The sequence below is a fragment of the Schistocerca serialis genome, chromosome 2, assembly GCF_023864345.2.
Source record: "Schistocerca serialis cubense isolate TAMUIC-IGC-003099 chromosome 2, iqSchSeri2.2, whole genome shotgun sequence".
In the NCBI taxonomy this organism is placed as follows: domain Eukaryota; kingdom Metazoa; phylum Arthropoda; class Insecta; order Orthoptera; family Acrididae; genus Schistocerca; species Schistocerca serialis.
Window position 1 is genome coordinate 900,701,325 of NC_064639.1, and position 23,684 is coordinate 900,725,008.

At 41.8% G+C, this 23,684-nt stretch overlaps 1 non-coding gene across 1 annotated transcript; it reads left to right on the forward strand.

The window, feature by feature from the left end:
* The first annotated feature begins 16,437 nt into the window (after nucleotides 1–16,437).
* Nucleotides 16,438–16,511, forward strand: Trnat-ugu (transfer RNA threonine (anticodon UGU)). Its single transcript has one exon. It is a non-coding gene; the product is annotated as a tRNA-Thr (tRNA).
* The last annotated feature ends 7,173 nt before the right edge of the window (nucleotides 16,512–23,684 follow it).

Sequence of the window (23,684 nt, forward strand, 5' to 3'; positions counted from 1 at the left end):
TGAATTTTATCACACAGGAATCCATTTGAGACGCTGAGAATCATAACAGCCTAAAGCACATCACTGTCGATTGTGAGACTGTTTATTCATGTTTGTGAAATCTGTTGATCTTGTGGTGAGTCAGATTTATGTGTGCTGTAGGCCCACATTGTATATATGAAAATTCACGAAAAGTTGTATCACTGGTTTCTCTGATATTCACTTATGTGGGATCGACGGTGGCGTACTTTAGGCCTTATGGATCTCACTGACAATGTAGGTAGACATTACTACTTGAGTTTAATCATTTTCACGGCACTTCGTACTTGGAGTTGGTTGTTTACTGAATCTAAAAATTTGTGAACACCCAGAATATATACTCACGAGCTGCCACTGATTTTATGTGCAACGGCATCACTCAGCACAGATGCAAGACCTTATGGAATGAGTGTGACGTATGGCATCTTGCAGTGTGCCTGTAGAACTTGATCAACGCAGATACCTTTGTACAGACGATGAGTCACTATTCTCGCGACAGAGCTTATTCTAAGCTAGTTCAAAGTAGTTAGTTGTTACGGTTGTGGCTGAAGGTTGTCACTATCATACAGACTATGAAATGGAAAGCAGTCAAAGTAATGTATTTCAAAAACTAAATGTTGTCTTCTGTGAGTATTATGTCTTTTATTAATTATAGCTAATTTAATATGTTTAGTCATTGGTATGAATGAAGGTATAAATGCGAAGTAATACGTGATAAAGGAATGTTCTTATGACTATTAACTGAATAAATGGTAGTGTGGAAAATGTATCTTCACATCGTAAATGAGTAATACACTCAAAGGAAATTTGAAATGTATAACTCGCCAGTTTATGGTACTGGGAAAACAAGAAACTTATTCAGATAATTCAGTTGGATAAAGAGAGGGCAATTTTGATATTTGTGGGTTTTCTGAATTTCTCCATTTATAAATTGCTCTGAAAAGGTATTGCATCGAGATTGGTTCATACCAGCAGACTTGGAATAGCTCGGTTTAATACTGATAAAATAATATTAACTACATATTAACATAGTGTTATGTACTGACGAAACTGTATTAATGGCAAATTCTGAAGACGAACTACAAAAATGAATCCATTATCTACATTTATCCATCCAAGATGGCGGATTTTGGCGGGAAGATAGGTCAACTGGGCTACCTCTACTAACCTAACCCCCCTCCCCTCCCCCAGAAAATGGCGGGAAGTTCAAATTCCATCAGGACAATGCAGCATACCTCTACTAACCTAAGAAAATGGCGGGAAAATAGATCACTTGGGCTACTTCCTCTTACCTAAGTCATCCGACCACCACCTCTTCCTAGGGATTGGTGGGAAAAGGACCCAACCTGCACTGGGCTGCTGGAGAGAGAAAGGAGTGTATTTTATTTATTTTGGAACAATTAATGTAGGGACGAATTTTGAGAGATAGTATATTTGTTACAATGATACTAAACACACACTCTGACATGCTTGTGGTCACACCACACAGCCTACAGACCTGCAAACTGCTCCTAAATAACTCATGTATAATGCTCTGCAGATGCGCTTGCTAATTGTAAACTGTCGAAATAATGCATTGCACAGCCTACAGACTTGCAGACCACTCGTAAATAATCAAATACGCTTATGACCGGAGAGCCAAACAACTCGTAAATTGTCAAAATAATAAACCATCTAAAAGACTCCTCAAACATGTTTGCTAATCGTCAACTCTTGACATCATGCACCAATCTTTATTGAAACTATTTGAGGCACTACTGGTATCCAGTGTACTCACCACGAGGTCCAGAGTCCAACTGACCTACTACACAGTACCAACACCAGAGGGCGCTATCGTCCATTCTTTGGCGTAATCCAAGATGCCGGCCATGACGTCAGCGGATGTCACAAGTACCGTTATCCAAGATGGCGGATTTTGGCGGGAAACTGTGTTCACCACGAGGTCTGGACCTAGTACACAGTACTGTCACCAGAGGGCACTGTTGTCTGTACCATGACATAACCCAAGATGACTGTCTGGAGCGGAAAATGACTCGCCTGTGCTGGGCTGGTGGAGAGAGGAAGGAGTGTACTTTATTTATTTTTGAACAATTTATTTAGAGATGGATCTGAGATAGTATATTTATCAAACGGATACAAAACACATGCCATGACATGCTTGGGGTCATGCCACACAGCCCACAGACCTGTAAACTACTCCTAAATAACGTTCTGCAGACACGCAAACAACTCCTAAATTACCGAAACAATTTCAGTACACAGCACACAGACATGCAAACTCATCCGAAATAATGCAGTTCACTGATGTGCAGACACGTATCAACTCGTAAACTGTCCAAATAACGCATAGCATAGCCTACAGGAGTGCTTGCAAAATAATGCAACAGACACCGCCTGCGCCCACTGTCCACTGGACCGCACAGGAGTCTACCGCACATGCTTCCAGAAGTCGGGATGCCCCGGCACCCCCCTGCGATGTGACCCACAGGTGCAAGTTCAGGTTCCTCAAGCATCAGGCGGCAGCATCCCTTTCATAAGAGACACCTGACAAAACAGAACAAACGCTCTCCAAATGTGGAGGTGACTGGACACATGAGTACAGAGCTATACTACACCTCCCGATCAGTGTATTTTGGCTAGGTGTTGTCAGATGTACTACATTTGCAAGCAATTCTAGAACACAGAACTAGAGGTTATCTCATGATCGCATTGGTGGTACTGACATAAAAAAAATCGGTAGAATTGCGAAAAATTATATGGGGATAGGTATAAATTGACCGAATATACAACGAAATGCGGGGAAATTGAGGAAGTACTTATGTATCTTCTGGACGGTGCAGAGCAATTTGTACATGGGAATAAGTATGCGGCACCAAGAGGAAACCGAGGAAACATCAACATGGAAGGGAAGGGAATCAGGGAAGCCGTCAATTTTTTTTCCATCGAGGCAGCATTACACTCTATTTATATTGAGGTACCAGTGATACACGTGAGTTGACTACTGTATTTGACGCTATTCAGGAAGACGGATAACCATCTGCCTCTAAACTTACATGCATCTGCGTTAAAGTATGACAGAAGGTGATCGATTGAGATGGAGCTGTAACGAGCTATGATTTAATGATAGACTGATCATGTATTCTAGAGAAGGGGAAGTTGGTGTAGCTCAATTTTTCCACTGTTCTGTCAGGACGCATCAGTCGCTTGTCATAGCCTGCATTCGACTCGTTTGCAGCCACATGTTCTGTATGTGATTTAAAGCACTGTCTGCTTGCGATCGTTAACGGTAAACCTGTCGGTCATCAGAGGATTTCCATCTCATGTGCGACGAAACGTGACACATTCCTCTAAACGAACTACGATTTATGAGATGTGTCGCATGTTAACTGTAAAATCGATACCTCAGTTACAAAATAAGTTAGGAATAGGTGTTTGTGAGACATAGCAATCCCCTGTGTATACATATGATTGACAGATGTGCTGTTTACAGAGTTAGTGGCGGAATGACTTGTAATTTTCACATGTCAGACGTTGCTGCTATCCGTTTATCTGTTTCCTTGTAAGAAGTATTCCCCGTTACTAACCACAATTTTATATAGGGGTGATGCAGGCATAACATAATTTCTGAAGCGTGATCGGGTGTGAACAGTGGACGCTATACATCTCTGGAAAGCTATATTGTGCTCGTATCTCACAGAGCCAATGTTTTGAGGAAGTAGTTTTTTCGTTTTACGGATCGATAACATAGTTTATCGTAGAGAAACTGGGAAGAAGGATATATGTCATGCACTTGAAATATATTTCTTACATTGGAATATTAACAGCGCCACATTCCATATGACTGATAGTTCGAAAACGCAAGTGGTACAACATATAGCCTGTTTTAAGTGTGGAATGTTGTAGCCTTAGGAGTGCATGTGTTTATGTTCTCTCTTACCAATACCTTCCAGGTACTGATTCTAGACTCTGGAATAATACTTTAAAATTGAAAACTTGGTTGATTTATGTAAAAATGCTTCGAACTCCGTCTGTCTAAAGCTCCATCATGCATAAAAATCACCCGTTTCCTGTCCTTCTTCACTGTCTGCTATTATATCACAACACTTTCAAATCTTTTACTATACATCGATAAGGAGTGCTAACCTCCTCGACATGGCCGCATCTTGAGAAATCTTGTGCACTTGGATGGGCGAGGACTCGGCAAGCTCCATTAATTCATGAGACGTAGGATGTAGCGGTCTAATTCTGGTCGATTGCAGATTAAATCGGTAATGGTGCTGCAGGGCGGATTTGTCAATAAGAGTGTGAGGGGGGCCTTTCAATCTCTAATTTTACCCTAAGACTGCACGAATGCTCTGTGACTCCTGTCAGCATAGAGATAGGTCGTAAATTAAGCACTATGCTCGAAGTGTTAGAAATTTGTAGAGCACTGTCTGATATACTTTGATGATGGATGTGTTCGAGAATTAACAATGGATCAACGTACTGCACAGTCATCTATCCACATTTGCAATGTTACTTGCGAAGTGGGGGAGGGGGGTGGTTTAGCTATGATACTATAATTGGGAAACATGCTGTCACATCATTTGTCGATGTTGAAATTACTGTAAAATTGGTAAAATTGTTCACACTGTCAAATGTAATGCTTCTTATTTCAGTACATCGGATGTGTCTTTTCCATACCATCTGTCCACTGGTACGCTGTTGGTTACCATATAATGATTGACTGACATCGCTTGTTTCAGTTGGAGAAAGAGTTTTGGTGGAGGGACAACACCTCCTGGGGACGGATAGCACCGAAACAGTGATTGCGTACATGACTGCAATATGAGGAATCAGTCGAAATGGAATGCGGAGGAATCAGCTTTTCCGTCGCTGTGACAGATGAGTTTAATTGTAGAAGTCGCCAATCACTTTTGGACAGCGGTTTGGAAACTCTCCACAATGCCGCCAAACTCTTCCAGTTTCCTTATGTTGTAACCGTCTTTTATTTAAAATCATCCAGTGTGTGTGGCGTGTTTATTTAAAATCATCCAGTGTGTGTGGCGTGTTATGGTAACAACATGATTTACACCATGTGACGCCTAGTTTTCTCCGAGCGGCAATGGGTCAGAAAGTGTTAACGTCAGTTTAGAAACTGACACAGACCTTGAAGTCATGGCGGAAAAACAAAATGAATGGCAGTGTACAGAGCGTGTTACAGCAGAAAAGAAACAATGTTTCAAACAACAACTCAGGGTCACAGGGAGCATCTCTTGTGACTTACAGTATAGTCTACATCTACATCTACATCCATACTCCGCAAGCCTGACGGTGTGTGGCGGAGGGTACCTTGAGTACCTCTATCGGTTCTCCCTTCTATTCCAGTCTCGTATTGTTCTTGGAAAGAAGGATTGTCGGTATGCTTCTGTGTGGGCTCTAATCTCTCTGATTTTATCCTCATGGTCTCTTCGCGAGATATACGTAGGAGGGAGCAATATACGCAATTTACTGCTTGACTCTTCGGTGAAGGTATTTTCTCGAAACTTCAACAAAAGCCCGTACCGAGCTACTGAGCGTCTCTCCTGCAGTCTTCCACTGGAGTTTATCTATCATCTCCGTAACGCTTTGGCGATTACTAAATGATCCTGTAACGAAGCGCGCTGCTCTCCGTTGGATCTTCTCTATCCCTTCTATCAACCCTATCTGGTATGGATCCCACACTGCTGAGCAGTATTCAAGCAGTGGGCGAACAAGCGTACTGTAACCTACTTCCTTTGTTTTCGGATTGCATTTCCTTAGGATTCTTCCAATGAATCTCAGTCTGGCATCTGTTTTACCAACGATCAACTTTATATGATCATTCCATTTTAAACCACTCCTAATGGCTAATCCCAGATAATTTATGAAATTAACTGCTTCCAGTTGCTGACCTGCTATTTTGTAGCTAAATGATAAGGGATCTTTCTTTCTATGTATTCGCAGCACATTACACTTGTCTACATTGAGATTCAATTACCATTCCCTGCGCCATGCGTCAATTCGCTGCAGATCCTCCTGCATTTCAGTACAACTTCCCATTGTTACCACCTCTCGATATACCACAGCATCATCCGCAAAAAGCCTCAGTGAACTTCCAATGTCATCCTCAAGGTCATTTATGCATATTGTGAATAGCAACGGTCCTACGACACTCCCCTGGGCACACCTGAAATCACTCTTACTTCGGAAGACTTCTCTCCATTGAGAATGACATGCTGCGTTCTGTTATCTAGGAACTCTTCAATCCAATCATACAATTGGTCTGATAGTCCATATTCTCTTACTTTGTTCATTAAACGACTGTGGGGAACTGTGTCGAACGCCTTGCGGAAGTCAAGAAACACGGCATCTACCTATGAACCCGTGTCTATAACCCTCTGAGTCTCGTGGACGAATAGCGCGAGCTGGGATTCACACGACCGTCTTTTTCGAAACCCGTGCTGATTCCTACAGAGTAGATTTCTAGTCTCCAGAAAAGTCATTATACTCGAACATAATACGTGTTCCAAAATTCTACAACTGATCGACGTTAGAGATATAGGTCTATAGTTCTGCACATCTGTTCGACGTCCCTTCTTGAAAACGGGGATGACCTGTGCCCTTTTCCAATCCTTTGAAACGCTAGGCTCTTCTAGAGACCTACGGTACACCGCTGCAAGAAGGGGGGCAAGTTCCTTCGCGTACTCTGTGTAAAATCGAACTGGTATCCCATCAGGTCCAGCGGCCTTTCCTCTTTTGAGCGATTTTAATTGTATCTCTATCTCTCTGTCGTCTATTTCGATATCTACCATTTTGTCATCTGTGCGACAATCTAGAGAAGGAACTACAGTGCAGTCTTCCTCTGTGAAACAGCTTTGGAAAAAGACATTTAGTAATTCGGCCTTTAGTCCAGTACCATTTTGGTCACAGAGTGTCTGGACATTTTGTTTTGATCCACCTACCGCTTTGACACAAGGCCAAAATTTCTTAGGATTTTCTGCCAAGTCAGTACATAGATCTTTACTTTCGAATTCATTGAACGCCTCTCGCATAGCCCTCCTCACACTACATTTCGCTTCGCGTAATTTTTGTTTGTCTGCAAGGCTTTGGCTATGTTTAAGTTCGCTGTGAAGTTCCCTTTGCTTCCGCAGCAGTTTTCTAACTAGGTTGTTAAACCACGGTGGCTCTTTTCCATCTCTTACGATCTTGCTTGGCACATACTCATCTAACGCATATTGTACGATGGTTTTGAACTTTGTCCCTCTGATCCTCAACACTATCTGTACTTGAGACAAAACTTTTGTGTTGAGCCGTCAGGTACTCTGTAATCTGCTTTTTGTCACTTTTGCTAAACAGAAAAATCTTCCTGCCTTTTTTAATATTTCTATTTACGGCTGAAATCATCGATGCAGTAACCGCTTTATGATCGCTGATTCCCTGTTCTGCGTTAACTGTTTCAAATAGTTCGGGTCTGTTTGTCACCAGAAGGTCTAATATGTTATCGCCACGAGTCGGTTCTCTGTTTAACTGCTCAAGGTAGTTTTCAGATAAAGCACTTAAAAAAATTTCACTGGATTCTTTGTCCCTGCCACCCGTTATGAACGTTTGAGTCTCTCAGTCTATATCGGGCAAATTAAAATCTCCACCCAGAACTATAACATGGTGGGGAAATCTACTCGAAATATTTTCCAAATTATCCTTCAGGTGCTCAGCCACAACAGCTGCTGAGCCAGGGGACCTATGGAGGCACCCAGTTACCATGTCTGAGCCTGCTTTAACCGTGACCTTCACCCAAATTATTTCACATTTCGGATCTCCGTCAATTTCCTTCGATACTATTGCACATCTTATCGCTATAAACACGCCTCCCCCTTCAGTGTCCAGCCTGTCTCTGCGGTATACATTCCAATCTGAGTTTAGGATTTCATTACTGTTTACATCTGGTTTCAGCCAACTTTCTGTCCCTGGTACTATATGGGCATTGTGACCGTTTATTAATGAGAGCAGTTCTGGGACCTTTCTATAGACGCTCCTGCAGTTTACTATTAGCACATTAATATTGTTATTCCCTGTTGCATTTTGCCTACTCCTACCTTGCCGCGTCTCAGGAGGCGTCTTGGAGATATGGTCATCCTCCTACAGTATAAGTGATGAAACTTTAAACTGGTCTGTGCAGTGGATCAATGCCTGTATATTTAATAGGATCGTCACATGTGCTTGAAGGTGGCATGCATGCGGTATTTGTTTTTGATATATGGCAGGAGAGAGATGCGGTAAATGGTTCAAATGGCTCTAAGCACTGTGGGACTTAACATCTGAGGTCATCAGTCCCCTGGACTTAGAACTACTTAAACCTAACTAACCTAAGGACATCACACACATCCATGACCAAGGCAGGTTTCGAACATGCGACTGTAGCAACAGCGCGGTTCCGGACTGAAGCACTTAAAACTGCTCAGCTACAGTGGCCGGCGAGAGATGCGGTAAAAATCTTATCGAATTCTCTATCGGATGAAGTTAGTGGAGCTTTTATAGTTCGTAATTTTTCTCTGGTGGATCGAACAGAACAACGATGATAGAATGTTGGGGTGATAGACATGAATGGACCCTGAGGGATGTGGATCTGTAGTACCTGCTTGTAGTTTGCAGAAGCACCACAATGCGGTAGCAAATTCCACGTCCTTCCCCAGTTCCCATACTCTCTTTTATACTATGTTGTGTTGCAGGAGCAGGCTTCATTTCCATTGAATGGTCAAAACACAGTTCTGTTGCAGTAACTCAGCTTTGTCGGTTTCTACACGGGTTGCAGGAGGTGGTAGATATAGCTTTCTCCAACTTCTACTCAGTTCCGACTTACATTGGAATAATCACATGCGTAAAGCTGCAGGGATGGTAGCGCAGAGTCTGAGGGGTAGTTGCAAGATGCATAGGGGCTACCTAAGCCCATGTTGGAATTTTACATTAGCAGATAGGTTTGAGATATGAGAGTGCTAGACATATGATTCACTAGTGACTGTAATCGTTAGAGGACTTCTTCATAGGTATGTGGTTGAATGGAAAGACTTGATTCCAAATCATAGACATCATTTCTAGCAGAAAGCATAACACTAGAGATCTGAAAAGCTAGTGTACATTTCTTACGACCTCAATCAGCACACCATCTACTACTGCTTGTGATCCATCTCATTCAGTCATCGCCTATAACTCAGTGGATATATTGCAGAACCTCTGACATGGTATTGAGACAGAATACGTTACAGATGCTGGAGAAATATCTAGTGGTGGCGGCGTGGGAGGGGTGGGGGGGGGGGGATGTTGCAAATAGCGGTTTCATACCACGTTCCTTAGCCGAATCACTTCCAAAATTCGGCTACTTTGTGACAAGGTTGCATCGTGGGCTACGTGTAACTGGACTGCTGGTCTGATAATATACACTCCTACGATCACCGTCTCGATATTTGTCCGGAAAAAGACCTATTCATTCAGAGGTAATGCCACACTGCGATTTATGAAGCCAGTATTGCTTATAAAATTGTTACTTGCGTGCACCTGTAGAACCAAGACCGCTTGTGACAGTAACATGCAGTAAGTGCTGCAATTGGGTTTTTTAACATCTGGCGGTTTGTAAGACGAGTATGACTCTCTTTCTAAGACACAGTGGTACCACTCACAAGAAAAACTTATGAAACATGTCCACCCATCGCTGATTTTCTCTCAGTATTATTTTGTATCGTCTGCAATCATTTATTGGCCAAGTATTATACTTAGTAGTAGTAGGGGGTGCGTGATAGGTTCACATTGAGCACCAGGCTTATAAAGTATGTGTTTGTGTTCCGATATGTGCAAAAGGGAATGACTATGTCCAGTCATAAGGGAGGTAGAGATATTTCTGTTTCCAGAGCCATCAGCAGGATGCATTTCCGATTTTTCGCTCATTGTCAAATGTCGTTCAACTGAGATCATGATCGTAACATTTAGTTGTAAGTACAGGTATAAAATATATATGTGACCGATTTCTGAAGATGATGATTCTACCTGTGCGTGCTCATGCAGCACCTGTGACCTATGCGGGGCTGAGTCACATTTCCCATTAACGGTAAGAGCTGTCCAAATGGAGAGGCCTGATGGAGTCTAGGAATGTAGATGAATTAAGCGTGTTGTCCTCTAGATGACAGAATAGCAAACTAATACTTAGTATGTGTTGGATAGATTTTGTGAGCACATAGAAATTTTAGAAGACTGAATAGGGAGGTGTGTTTGCACTGGACCGTTATTCCCTCCCATGTAAATTGTTCGGTTGACTGCTTCTGCACATTTCGCTCCTTTATTTAGTTGAGAGAAGATCAGTTGTGGTGGAAGACATGTTTGCTGGTTCACTAGACATGAGAAACACCTTAGTTGAGCTTGTAAATTATAGGGATGATTTGGAATGTGCTACATCACCGACATTGGTATTCGCGAGTGGAAATATCAGTTTTCTCTGGTTTTTTTTTTTTTTTCAAGTTTTTATCACGTAAAGGTCTTCACTGATGGGATAAGTTTCTAGTTACTCAGTGGACTAGAGCACGCTCCATCTCGCTAAAGTTTGGGGTTTGTAGAGAAATAATTTCCAGTCTATATCTTCAGAATTATGTTGTGTGAGCGATAGGTAGGATACTGCTGCGTGCTTGATATCGGGGAGTACCGCGAAAATGGTATAATATCATGGCAGACCATGTGAAAATACATGTGTTCTTGTAAACCCAGAGTCTGGAGATGGGTGTAGAAAAGCAAGCAAGGAAGCAGGTTCAGATCAGAAACAGTAGTGTGTTTGTGTCGAGGGGGAACATGCCCGAATTTGTAGAACAGTTGTGAGAGTGACTTTGGTCCGCTGAGGGTGCTCTGGTCACCTGTCGGGGGTGGATGACCGCCAAACTCGCAGGAAAATATCCAATGCTGCAAGGAGTGAATATGGTGCTGTCTGTCTTTGCGGTATATGTACAAATGATGTAAAAGGGCTAATTTTGTATGGCGCAGGATACGAATTGTATGTTTACTACATCGACACACAACGCGAGGATGTATTGCTGGGTTGGAGATCGGTTTCGCGCTCTAATGTTCAAGCTCCTGTCCTCAGTGGGAGAGCAGTATAATTGAGTAAGAGTTTTTCAATATTTGACGAAATGTAGGGGTACTATGCAAGGTTTAATTGTCGGTGCAATATGGCGATCTGTGTAAAATAGTTTTTTTGCCACTGAAAGCATTGTCTACAGAAAGAAAAAAAAAAGGTGGATTGTGCTTCCACACTGGTGGTATCAGTAATTCGGTGGGTAAATTCGATAAGAGCCAATCATAATGCGCAATTCATTCACAAGACATCCTTTGTGCTGGGATATAGGAGTCTCTACATAGCAGTGAGAATGTTTGTGTATGTTGAAAGCAGGAAGAGTAATATGTGATGGACGGGGTGCCACTTTAGGATTGCAATGGTCCCGGTGGAGGTTCGAGTCCTCCCTCGGGCATGGGTGTGTGTGTTTGTCCTTAGGATAATTTAGGTTAAGTAGTGTGTAAGCTTAGGAACTGATGACATTAGCAGTTACATCCCATAAGATTTCACACACATTTGAACATTTTTTTAGGATTGCAAGGAAGAAAGCATTCAATGTTATTCTGTGCTATTTTCGTAAACAGGTTGTGTTAAGGCAAGAGTTTCCGTATATACAAGCCGATACATCACAAAAGCTCCTACAAAAGCACACGTTAAGTATTTCTGGGGCACTATACAATTTCTGAGAGTTCGACTTGGTTCTTATTTTAGATAGCAATGTGGCTTGAGCATGACATTGAGAACATTGCTTGATGTGCTTGTGATGGTATGTAGCTACAGGCTGCCTGTGCTATTCTGGAACGGATTTCTGCAGTATCTGCGAGGGTGAGTCGCTCGGCAATTAGGTCTTTGCTGGACCACAGATAGAGAGAGGGATCACACCAGCAGTGGTGAACAGATGTGCGCACAGCCCAGAGGATGACTTGGCACTTATTTAGATAGACATGTAACATCAGTATAACACTCAAAGAACTTTAACTGTAGAGGTGACTTTGACATGCCGTCAATAGCGGCGTGAGAGTGATGGTTCGCACTGGCTTGTGTCTGACAGTGTCTCGCAGTGGTGTTAACGCACACGCGCCATTTGAGCCTCTGCGCTCTGCAAATAGGTCTTCACCCCCGTCTGGATGCGTGAGCAATGGTGCCTAGGTGATCATGTATTTCAAGAGGAATTTCTCAGGTGAAAGGGATGCCACCCCTTCATGCTTGAGGGACCCAAACAGGCACTTGTGCGTCACTTTGCTAGGGCTGCCGGTGTATCCCGACTTCTGGGAGTGTGTGCGGTAGCCTTTTGTGCGCTCCAGTGGACAGGTGGCGGCGGGCAGTGCCTGTGCTGTGCACATTGTTTGCGTGTCTGTTGCATTACTTTGTGAGCAGGTCATGTCTGCACATCAGTGTAATGCATTATTTAGGAGAAGTTTGCATGTCTGTGTGCTGTGCACTGCAATTGTTTCGGTAATTTATGAGTTGTTTGCATGTCTGCAGAGCATAAATTAGGAGTAGTTTACAAGTCTGTGGGCTGTGTGGCGTGACCCCAAGCATGTCAGAGAGTGTGTTTAGAATCAGTATGATAAATAAACTATCTCAAATCCATCGCTAAATAAATTGTTCAAAAATAAATAAAGTACACTCCTTCCTCTCTCCACCAGCCCAGCGCAGGCTGAGCCATTTTCCCCTCCAGACAGTCATCTTGGGTTATGTCACGAAAGGGATAACTGTGCCCTCTGGTGACAGTACTGTGTACTTGGTCCAGACCTTGTGGTGAACACACTGTTTCCCGCCAAAATCGGCCATCTTGGATAACGGTACTTGTGTCATCAGCTGACATCATGGCCGCCATCTTGGATTACGCCACAGAATGGATGACAGCGCTCTCTGATGTTGGTACTGTGCACTAGGTCAGTTGGACTCTGGGCCTCGTAGTGAATACACTGGGTGGTGGTAATGCCTCAAATTGCTTAGATAAAGAGTGGTGCATGATTTCGAGAGTTGATGATTAGCAAGCATGTTTGCAGAGTCTTTTAGATGGATTGTTATTTCGACGATTTACGAGTTGTTTGGCTCTCTGGACATAAATGTATTTCATTATTTACGAGTGGTTTGCAGGTCTGTAGGCTGTGAAGTGCATTATATTGACAGTTTACAATTAGCAAGCGCATCTGCAGAGCATTATACATGGATTATTTAGGAGTAGTTTGCAGGTCTATAGGCTGTGTGGCGTGACCCCAACCATGTCAGAGCGTGTGTTTTTTGTATCAGTGTAATAAATATACTATCTCTCAAAATCCATCCCCAAATAAATTGTTCCAAAATAAATAAAGTACATTCCTTCCTCTCTCCAGCAGCCCAGTGCAGGCTAGGTCCTTTTCTCGCCAATCCCTAGGAAGAGTTGGCAGTCGGATGACTTAGGTTAGTGGAGGAAGCCCAAGTGACCTATTTTCCTGCCAGTTTCTTAGGTTAGTAGAGGTGTGTTGCATTGCCCTGATTTAATTTGAACTCCCGGCCATTTTCTGGGGGAGGGGAGGAGGGTTAGGTTGGTAGAGATAGCCCAATTGACCTATCTTCCCGCCAAAATCCGCTGTTTTGGATGAAGTCATGGCCGCCATCTTGGAAGACGTCATGTGCTGTTTCCAAGTCTACTAAACACCGCCATCTTGGATGACGTCATCGCCGCCATCTTGGATACATCTGGCAACAATGGAGAGTGGTTTGGCACCTCTGTAGCCCCATTGCTTGTGTTCTGCTACATGGTTGTGAAGCATGAGTTATGAAGAGGGAAGAGTCTAGACATGACCAGGCAGCTAAAATGAAATTTTTACGAGCAGCTTTCATAACGAAAGTAATAGATAATAACTGAATATTTTTGCAGTAAATTACAAAATAGAAGATTATGAACAAAACTCGAAGGAACAGCTCGATAAAATAGAAGAAACAAAGACTCCAAAGCTAGCCTTATAATACAAAACCACAAGAAAGACAGGGACAGGTCGGCCAGTTAAAAGATGGAACTGAGGTCAGAACAGGTCGATGGGCCTAATCAATGAAAGGCAGAAGAAGAAGAAAAAGCAAAAAGTCCTTTAGATGTTTTTTGAAATGTGTTGTTAACCACACAGTTTTTGTTTCCTAGGGTGGTATGTCATATGTATATCAAGTTTATGTGGAACTGAGGGCAGGAACATTGTAGATTTCCCACCTCTGCTCTAGTCCAATATGGATGAACTGAAAAGAATGGAGAAACTGAAACCCTCTGCAGGCAGAAGTTGTTACCTTCCTGTCCCGATCAATACACGGCGTCCCGTTATTTTATGTCCTATGTGAAGGACGGATTACTACTAAAGCAGAGAAGAGCCTCGGAATTTTTTTCCAGAACACTGCCGTACAGTACACTGGCCAGAAACTACAAGTTATCCCTGTGGTTAATGATGCAAGTTGCACAGCAAACTCAGGAAGTTTACGCCATTCCTGTGGTTAAAGATACCGTTAGAACCGCAAAGCACAGGAAGGTAGCCACCAGTATTGCAGATGTGTAAAGACACACCGCAAAGAGAAATGAAGAGACTTTCGCCAACAATAGGTGACTTCGAGTGGTTGCAGTGGCCATTATTAACAACTTGTCGACAAAGTAGTGCAGTACACGTCAAAACACATCCATAACGAATTTATTTTCACCTAAAAAGGAGTTTCGCACTCGTGTGAAATGATGTAGAAACGAAACACATCTTGAAGAGCATCTTCATTTATGTTTGACTTTACTAGGTGTTACTACAGAAAGTGATCCATAGACCTGGGAAAGAAAAGGGGGCGAGGGTTGGCCATTCATATTGGTTTCACGGTCCATGGCGAAATAAAATGGAGATTTTACGATTAATATTGTACATGTGCAGTGACATTTGGGGGAAAATTTAAGTGTATATCGAAAGAATAGGCAAATGGGAAATGGAAGGGTGTATTTGTTGCAGGAGACAAGAAGCTCAAATCCATCGAGATAGAAACTGAAGCTGAATTGTGAGATTGTATGGGCAAGACTCAGTATTAGGGGTTGGCATAAAATGATAATTGGATCCTTCTATCGCCCACCAGACTCATCTCTTGATGTAACCGTAAACTTAAGAGAAAACCTCACTTCTCTTATACGTTAAGTTCGCCGTCATACTGTAATCATCGGTGGAGACTTTAATCATCCGACAATTAATTGGGAGAATTACAGTTTTGTTAGTGGAGGGCGTGATAAGACATCATGTATTTATTAAATGCCTTCTCTGAAAACTACCTAGAACAAATACTTAGGAACCCCACTCATGATATAATTATATTGGATCTAGTGGCAAGAAACAGACCTGACGTCTTTGAGGATGTCAACTTCGAAACTGGTATCAGTGACCCACACGCAGTTTCGACACAAATGATTACCAAAATGTAATGCCATATCCCAGTGAGGAACTTGAAACTTCCAGCACAGGGCAGGAGCGTGTAGAGGAGCTATGGCTCAAGCTTAAGAGAGAAGTCCACCATGCACTAGATAGGTATGTACCCAGTAGAGGAGTTCATAATGGGAGGGAACCTACATGGTATACAGTCCCTGTAAATAAATTTCTAAAGAAACAGAAACTACTGCAAAATAGATGTATAACAAAGCATAGGGCTATAGATAAAGAGAGGCTGAATGAAACGCGTTTGGCTGTCAAGAGAGCGATGCGTCATGCCTTCAGTGACTACCGTAACAAAATATTGTCAAGTCATCTTTGACAGAAACCAAAGAAATTCTGGTCGTATGTAAAGGCTGTTAGTGGCGCCAAAGTTATTGTCCAATCCCTAGTGAATGAGATTCAAATGGCTCCAAGCACTATGGGACTTAACATCTGAGGTCATCAGTCCCCTAGACTTATAACTACTTAAACCTAACTAACCTAAGGACATCACACACATCCATGCCCGAGGCAGGATTCGAACCTGCGGCCGTAGCAGCCGCGTGGTTCCGGACTGAAGTGCCTAGAACGGCGCGGCCACAGCGGCCGGCAATGAATGAGAGAGGATCTGAATCTGATGGTAGCAAAGCAAAAGCTGAAATGCTTAATTACGTTTTCAAATGTTCCTTTATACAAGAGAATTGTCCCAGTTTAACCCTGGTACCACTGAAAAGCTGAATGAAATAAGCATTAGTGTCAGTGGTGTCCCCCCCCCCCCCCTATCAGATTCCATACTGAATTTGCAGCTGTTAGCACCTTTTCTACCTATAATCTATCATAGATGTAGTGCGGGACAATACGTTGAGAATGTGGGTTTCGCGGGAGATGAGCCAGAGATAAATACCTGCAGTCGCGCTATTTTCTGTGTCCTCGGTGGCTCAGATGGATAGAGCGTCTGCCATGTAAGCAGGAGATCCCGGGTTCGAGTCCCGGTCGGGGCACACATTTTCATCTGTCCCCGTTGATGTATGTCAACGTCTGTAAGCAGCTAAGGGTGTTCATTTCATTGTCATATCATAGATCCCCCGAACAAAATCGGAGCTCAGTTCCTGGAAAAAGGCACAGGTCAAAAAAAAAAATGGCTCTGAGCACTATGGGACTCAACATCTTAGGTCATAAGTCCCCTAGAACTTAGAACTACTTAAACCTAACTAACCTAAGGACATCACACACACCCATGCCCGAGGCAGGATTCGAACCTGCGACCGTAACAGTCCCGCGGTTCCGGACTGCAGCGCCAGAACCGCACGGCCACCGTGGCCGGCCAGGTCAAAACCGTCTACAAGAAGGATAGTAGAAGTGATTCACAAAACTACCGTCCAATATCCTGTACATCGATTTGTTATAGAATCTTAGAAGATATTCTGAGCTTAAACATAATTAGGTGTCTTGAACAGAATGACCTACTGAATGCCGACCAGCATGGGTTCTGAAAACATCGATCATGTGAAACCTAACTCACACTTTCCTCACATGACATCATGAAACCTTTGGATCAAGGCAGACAGGCAGATGCTGTATTTCTTGATTTCCGAAAAGCCGTTGACTTAGTACCACACCTACGCTTATTGTCGAAAGTATGATCGTATGGGGTATCAAGAGAAGTTTGTGACTGGATTGAGGACTTTTTGGTAGGGAGGACACAGAATGTTATCCTGGATGGAGAGTCTCGTCAGATGTAGAAGTAAATTTGTGTGTGCCCCAAAGGAGGGTATCGGGACCTTTGCTATTCATGTTGTATATTAATGGCCTTGCAGACAGTATTTACAGTAAAATCAGCAGTTACCTATAATGAAGTACTATCTGAAAGAAGCAGCATAAATATTCAGTCAGATCTTGATATGATTTCAACGTGGTGCACAGATTGATAACTTACTCTAAATGTTCATAAAAGTAAAATTTTGCACTTCACAAAACGAAAAACAACATTGTACCCTTTGACCATAATATCAATGAGTCACTGTTGGAATCTGCCAACTCATACAAGTATCTAGGTGTAAGACTTTGTAAGGATATGAAATGGAATTATGACATAGGTTCAGTCGTGGGTAAAGCAAGTGGTAGACTTCGGTTTATTGATAGAATACTGGGGAAGTACAGTCAATCTTCTAAGGAGATTGCTTACAAATTACTCGTGCGACTGGTTCTAGAATATTGCTCAAGTGTGTGGGACCTGTACCAGATAGGACTAAGAGGGGAATTGAACCTATGCGGAGAAGGACACCACGAATGGTCACATGTTTGTGTAATCCATGAGAGAGTGTCACAGAGATACTGAAGGAACTAAACTGAAAGACTCTTGAATATAGACGTAAACGATCCTGAGAAAGTGTACTAAGGAATTTTCAAATGGTTCAAATTGCTCTGAGCACTATGGGACTTGACTTCTGAGGTCATCAGTCCCCTAGAACGTAGAACTACTTACACCTAACTAACCTAAGGACATCACACACAACCATACCCGAGGCAGGATTCGAACGTGCGACCGTAGCGGTCGCGCGGTTCCAGACTGTAGCGCCTAGATCCGCTCGGTCACAAAGGCCGACAAGGAAGTTTCAAGAGCCGGTTTTAAATGATTGCTCTAAGAATATACTACGACCCCCTACGTATTGCTTACATAGGGATCGTGAAGGTGAGATTAAAATTATTAGAGCATGCACAGAGATATTCAAACAATCGTCCTTCCCGTGTTCCACGAGTGAATGGAACGGGAAGAAACCCTAATAACTGGTACAATGGGACGTACCCTTTGCCATGCACTTCACAGTGGCCTGCAGAATATAGGTGTAGATGTAAATGAAGATATAGATGTAAGGTAGGCCACGGGCGGAATTAGAGCTCAATGAAATTAATCGAGAAGTTCATACTTCAGATACATCTACTGCACATCGGTGGCGGCAGGTAACCACACATTCGCAGTTGTTTCGCATACGACTCGCTTGCGGCCACGTGTTTAGGACAACGTTTTTGGTTTGGCTACGATGTAGTTTCACCAGTCTCAGTTTTCGCTATTAACTGTGATCAAGCCTATAGATATAATAAGTTCTTTCAAGGGAGATTTATAAAGAACTCTGAAAATACATTAAAAAGGAAATGACTTCGTTTCTTCTAATATTCAGCACTAGAATAAGATTTAGAAACTTATTTCTCTCATAAGGGAATGAGTACGTACTACTTATATAAAAAAAAGGAAACACGATCTCTAGCTTTAAATTTATTATTAAAGGTCTTCTTAAGATACCAGGGGAAAGGCTACCTATATAGTATCTGAGCGGGAGGGAGCGACAAATAATATGGTGCTTGTCGGAGACAACTATTGTCGCACCGGTTCTGTCTGTTTAGCAGAACCGTTTGACAGCTTGGCCCGACCGTAGTTCATGTGTCATCATGGCGGCTGTGACATCCTGTGTCATCATGGCTTTACTTCGTGGGGTAATCTCTCCAGTTCGTTCCTGAGTTCACTGTGGGCCGGTTTGAATGTAAACAGTGTCGGTCACAGCATCAAACCTGAGGTAAGAGTTAAATACAAGCAAAAGAAAATGGATGTCGCGCAGGAAGAAAACATGGGTAACAATAACGCTTGGGTAAACTCGAAGGCGAAAATGTTCTTTGCTGTGGCGAACCAACAAATACTTCGCTTTGTATATCATCTGCAGACGCACCACTCCCGAGATTTAAAATTTTATCGTATGCTTAACCCCGGATTGTTAACCTTAGTAACATTTATATATCACGAAAAGATTTTTGAAATAATATGTGTGGAGTGTGGCATGCTATGGGTGTGAAACATGGACTCTCGGGACAGAGGAAGACCAGAAGCTAAATTCTTTTGAAATGTGGTGCTATAGACGCATGCTCAAAATAAAACGTATAGACAAGGTCACAAACAAAGTGGTTCTGGAAAGAGCAGGTGAGAAAAGAAGCTTCTGGAGTTTCATTGTTAAAAGAAGAGTGCAATTTACAGGCCATCTGTTAAGACATAAAGGACTCCTGAACACAATCATAGAGGGATATGTCGAGGGAAAAAGACCAAGAGGAAGACCACGATTGAGGTACATGGATCAAATCGTGAAAGATGTGGGATGTAACACCTATAAAGAAATTAAGAGAAAAGCTGAAAGACGCACAGAATGGAGACAAGCTGCCATTGTAGCTGTTGCAAACCAATCCTTGGATTGACCACTACAGAAGAAGAACATTTATATTGCAGTAGGTTATAAAACAATACAGGGTGACCGGCCGAAGTGGCCGTGCGGTTAAAGGCGCTGCAGTCTGGAACCGCAAAACCGCTACGGTCGCAGGTTCGAATCCTGCCTCGGGCATGGGTGTGCGTGATGTCCTTAGGTTAGTTAGGTTTAATTAGTTCTAAGTTATAGGCGACTCATGACCTCAGAAGTTAAGTCGCATAGCGCTCAGAGCCAATACAGGGTGATTCAAAAAGAATACCACAACTTTAGGAATTTAAAACTCTGCAACGACAAAAGGCAGAGCTAAGCACTATCTGTCGGCGAATTAAGGGAGCTATAAAGTTTCATTTAGCTGTACATTTGTTCGCTTGAGGCGCTGTTGACTAGGCGTCAGCGTCAGTTGATGCTAAGATGGCGACCGCTCAACAGAAAGCTTTTTGTGTTATTGAGTACGGCAGAAGTGAATCGACAACAGTTGTACAGCGTGCATTTCGAACGAAGTATGGTGTTAAACCTCCTGATAGGTGGTGTATTAAACGTTGGTATAAACAGTTTACAGAGAATGGGTGTTTGTGCAACTGGCCTCCAAGAAGCCCTGATCTTACCCCCTGCGATTTTTTCTTATGGGGGTATGTTAAGGATATGGTGTTTCGGCCACCTCTCCCAGCCACCATTGATGATTTGAAACGAGAAATAACAGCAGCTATCCAAACTGTTACGCCTGATATGCTACAGAGAGTGTGGAACGAGTTGGAGTATCGGGTTGATATTGCTCGAGTGTCTGGAGGGGGCCATATTGAACATCTCCGAACTTGTTTTTGAGTGACAAAAAACCTTTTTAAATACTCTTTGTAATGATGTATAACAGAAGGTTATATTATGTTTCTTTCATTAAATACACATTTTTAAAGTTGTGGTATTCTTTTTGAATCACCCTGTATTTTTTGTATTTCATTTATTATCATCCTTTGCATCATTTACATGATATAGGAATTGTCATAATACTGTCCAGAATATACACAGAAGAATATTACAAATTTCTATCAAATACCTAAAATTAACATTTATAATATGTTGAAAATTAAAACATTGAATTAATGGGTTGTTCTTTTACATGTTCTTTTAACAAGTACCATATCTGATGAATTTATATATATTTAGTACATTTTGGAAAACACATATTACACCTACTTTAGAGTTAAAAAGAGTATAAACGAGACATAGAACTGACAATGAGAACAACATGATATTGACAATACAACTATCAGTTAGTGATTTAAGGATTCAAAACATTCCTCTATGCTATAAAAACATTTACTTATCAGATACTTTTTTAATTCTGACTTAAATTTTCCTTCATCTTCTGTTCCCCCGTGCAGAGTGGCAGAGGATTATAAAGCTTCATTCCATAGTGGCTTACATGTTTTTGAGTTTTTGTTTTTCTTGTTCTTTCTACATGCAGATTCTTACAGATACGTGTATTGTAGTCATGAAGATCTGAATTGACACTTAAACTACTCAAGTGTGTTCTTGTATGCAGTATGCTTTTTAATATGTACAAAGATGGTACTATAAGTGTGTTTAGCTGCATGAACAAGGGCTTGCAGTGTGTTTGTGGAGAGCTGTGTGTAATAATCCTAATGGCCCTTTTCTGTAATTTAAAAACCTCTCTCAAGCGACATTTAGTTGCACCCCAGAATGTTATTCCAAGGATATAATAGAATTTAATTTGGAATGTAACGTACTAGTGGAGATATAATAATGGTAATTAACTAAAGTGTAATCTATAAATTACGTGTTCCTTTCAATAAAATGGTAGTACTAAACATAGCAGTGCTTTGCTAGCAATGTAACATTTTCCCTCCTTTAGTGTTCCATGGTTAATGAAGGCATTACGAATACTTCTAATTTCTCCATTTGCAACTGTCACATCACACTGTATGGCCATTCTTTACATACAAGCGCTTGATCTCTCAAACCACGGTATTTATACCAGTAGCTGATCTGTTTCCATATTTATTTAATTTAATTTATTCATTTCAGATTATTGGGGTAAGATCCAAAGACGGGAGAATAGAAGGGTTTATATAACGTATAAAGGGTGTCCCCAGAGGAATGGTCAATGTTCAAGGATATGACAGGAACGATCATTCCGAGTAAAAAAATTCATGTGGACTTATGCCCTACTTCGAATCTTTTGCAACATAGAACACATTTAATGTACATTTGTTGATAGGACCTGTCATTTTAGAAGGGAATGACGGAAGAGAATAACTTGAATTTTTTGGACACTACTTTGGACGCGTGGACTATGATTTACGTCCAGCATGACGAACAGCATCCACATTTCACAGACATCTACATCTACACTCTACAAACCACCATGAGGTGCGTGGTAGAGGGTACGTCCCAATATACCAGTTATTAGGGTTTCTTCCTGTTCCACTCACATATGAGGCACAGGAAGAATGATTGTTTGAATGCCTCTCTGCGTGCAGTAATTATCCTAATCTTATTTTCACGATATCTATGTGGGCGATATATATGATGTTGTAGTATATTCCTAGAGTAATCATTTAAAGCCGACCCTTGAAACTTTGTTGACAGACTTTCTCAGGATTGTTTATGTCTGTCTCAAAGAGTCTTCCAGTTTAGTTTCTTTGGTGACACTCTTCCACGGATCAAACAAACTTGAGACCATTCGAGCTGCCCTTCTCTGTATACGTTCAATATCCCCTGTTACTCCTATCTGTTATGGGTCCCACACACTTGAGCAATATTCTAGAACCAGTCGCATAAGCGATTTGTAAGCAATCGCCATTGTAGAGAGATTGCACTTTCCCCGTATTCTATCAATAAACCGAAGTGTACTACCTGCTTTACCCACTACTGAATCTATGAGATCAGTTCATTTCATATCCCTACAAAATGTTAACACCCAGGTATTTGTATGAGCTGGCCGATTACAACAGTGGCTCATTGATATTATAGCCATAGGATATTACGTTTTCTCGTATTGTGAAGTGAAAAATTTTACATTTAGGAATATCAAAAACATGTTGCCAATCTTTGCACTATTTTGAATTCTTATCAAGATCTGGTTGAGTATTTAAGCAACTTGTTTCAGATAGTACTTCATTATAGATAACTGCAACATTTGTGTGAGAGAACATCCCAATCCCACTTACATTAATAGCTGAATTGGTCGTGGTAGTACAATTAATTGCCACCAAGATCGCTAGACCTTACACTCTGAAATTTTTGTTTATGCGGTTGGGTGAAATGTGAGGTGTACAAACGAAAGGCGAATTAGTGAGTTGAAACACTTGGTAGCATTATGGGCAGCGCTGTCCTCATTAGAGGATGTGCAGAGATTTTCAGGCAAGGAACACAACATGTTTTCCCAAGAGTGCACAAATGCACAGAAGTTGACGGTGGGATATTCGAACATTTGCCATAAACTGTACAAGATCTGTAATATGACGTGTTTGATAATGGTTAGAGGTGAACGTGTTAAAACTATGTATTTTTCAATTGAATTTTTGTAAAATTCGTGTTATAATGTTTGCTAACTTACGTATATGTGTAAACCTGACAATGTACTGAATAATACAGAAAATAAAGAACAAACAACATTAAATATGTTCTCTCTCGGAAACTATTCGGAATAGGACATATGTCCATATGAAGCTTTTTGCTTCAAATGATCGTTCCCGTTTCGTCCCTGAATATTAACCGTTCCTCCTGGGACACCTAGTATATCGATATAGACATTTCACAGTTAACTTTCAGAGAATAAAGAACCACCAAAACTACCAATTCTAAAAAATGCAAGCTACGCTTAATACAGGATACGCTTCAGTCGCTTTCGTTGGGGACTGCCCGCGTGGGCGTAACTTCCTGATCAGCAACACTGCAGCCAGGTAA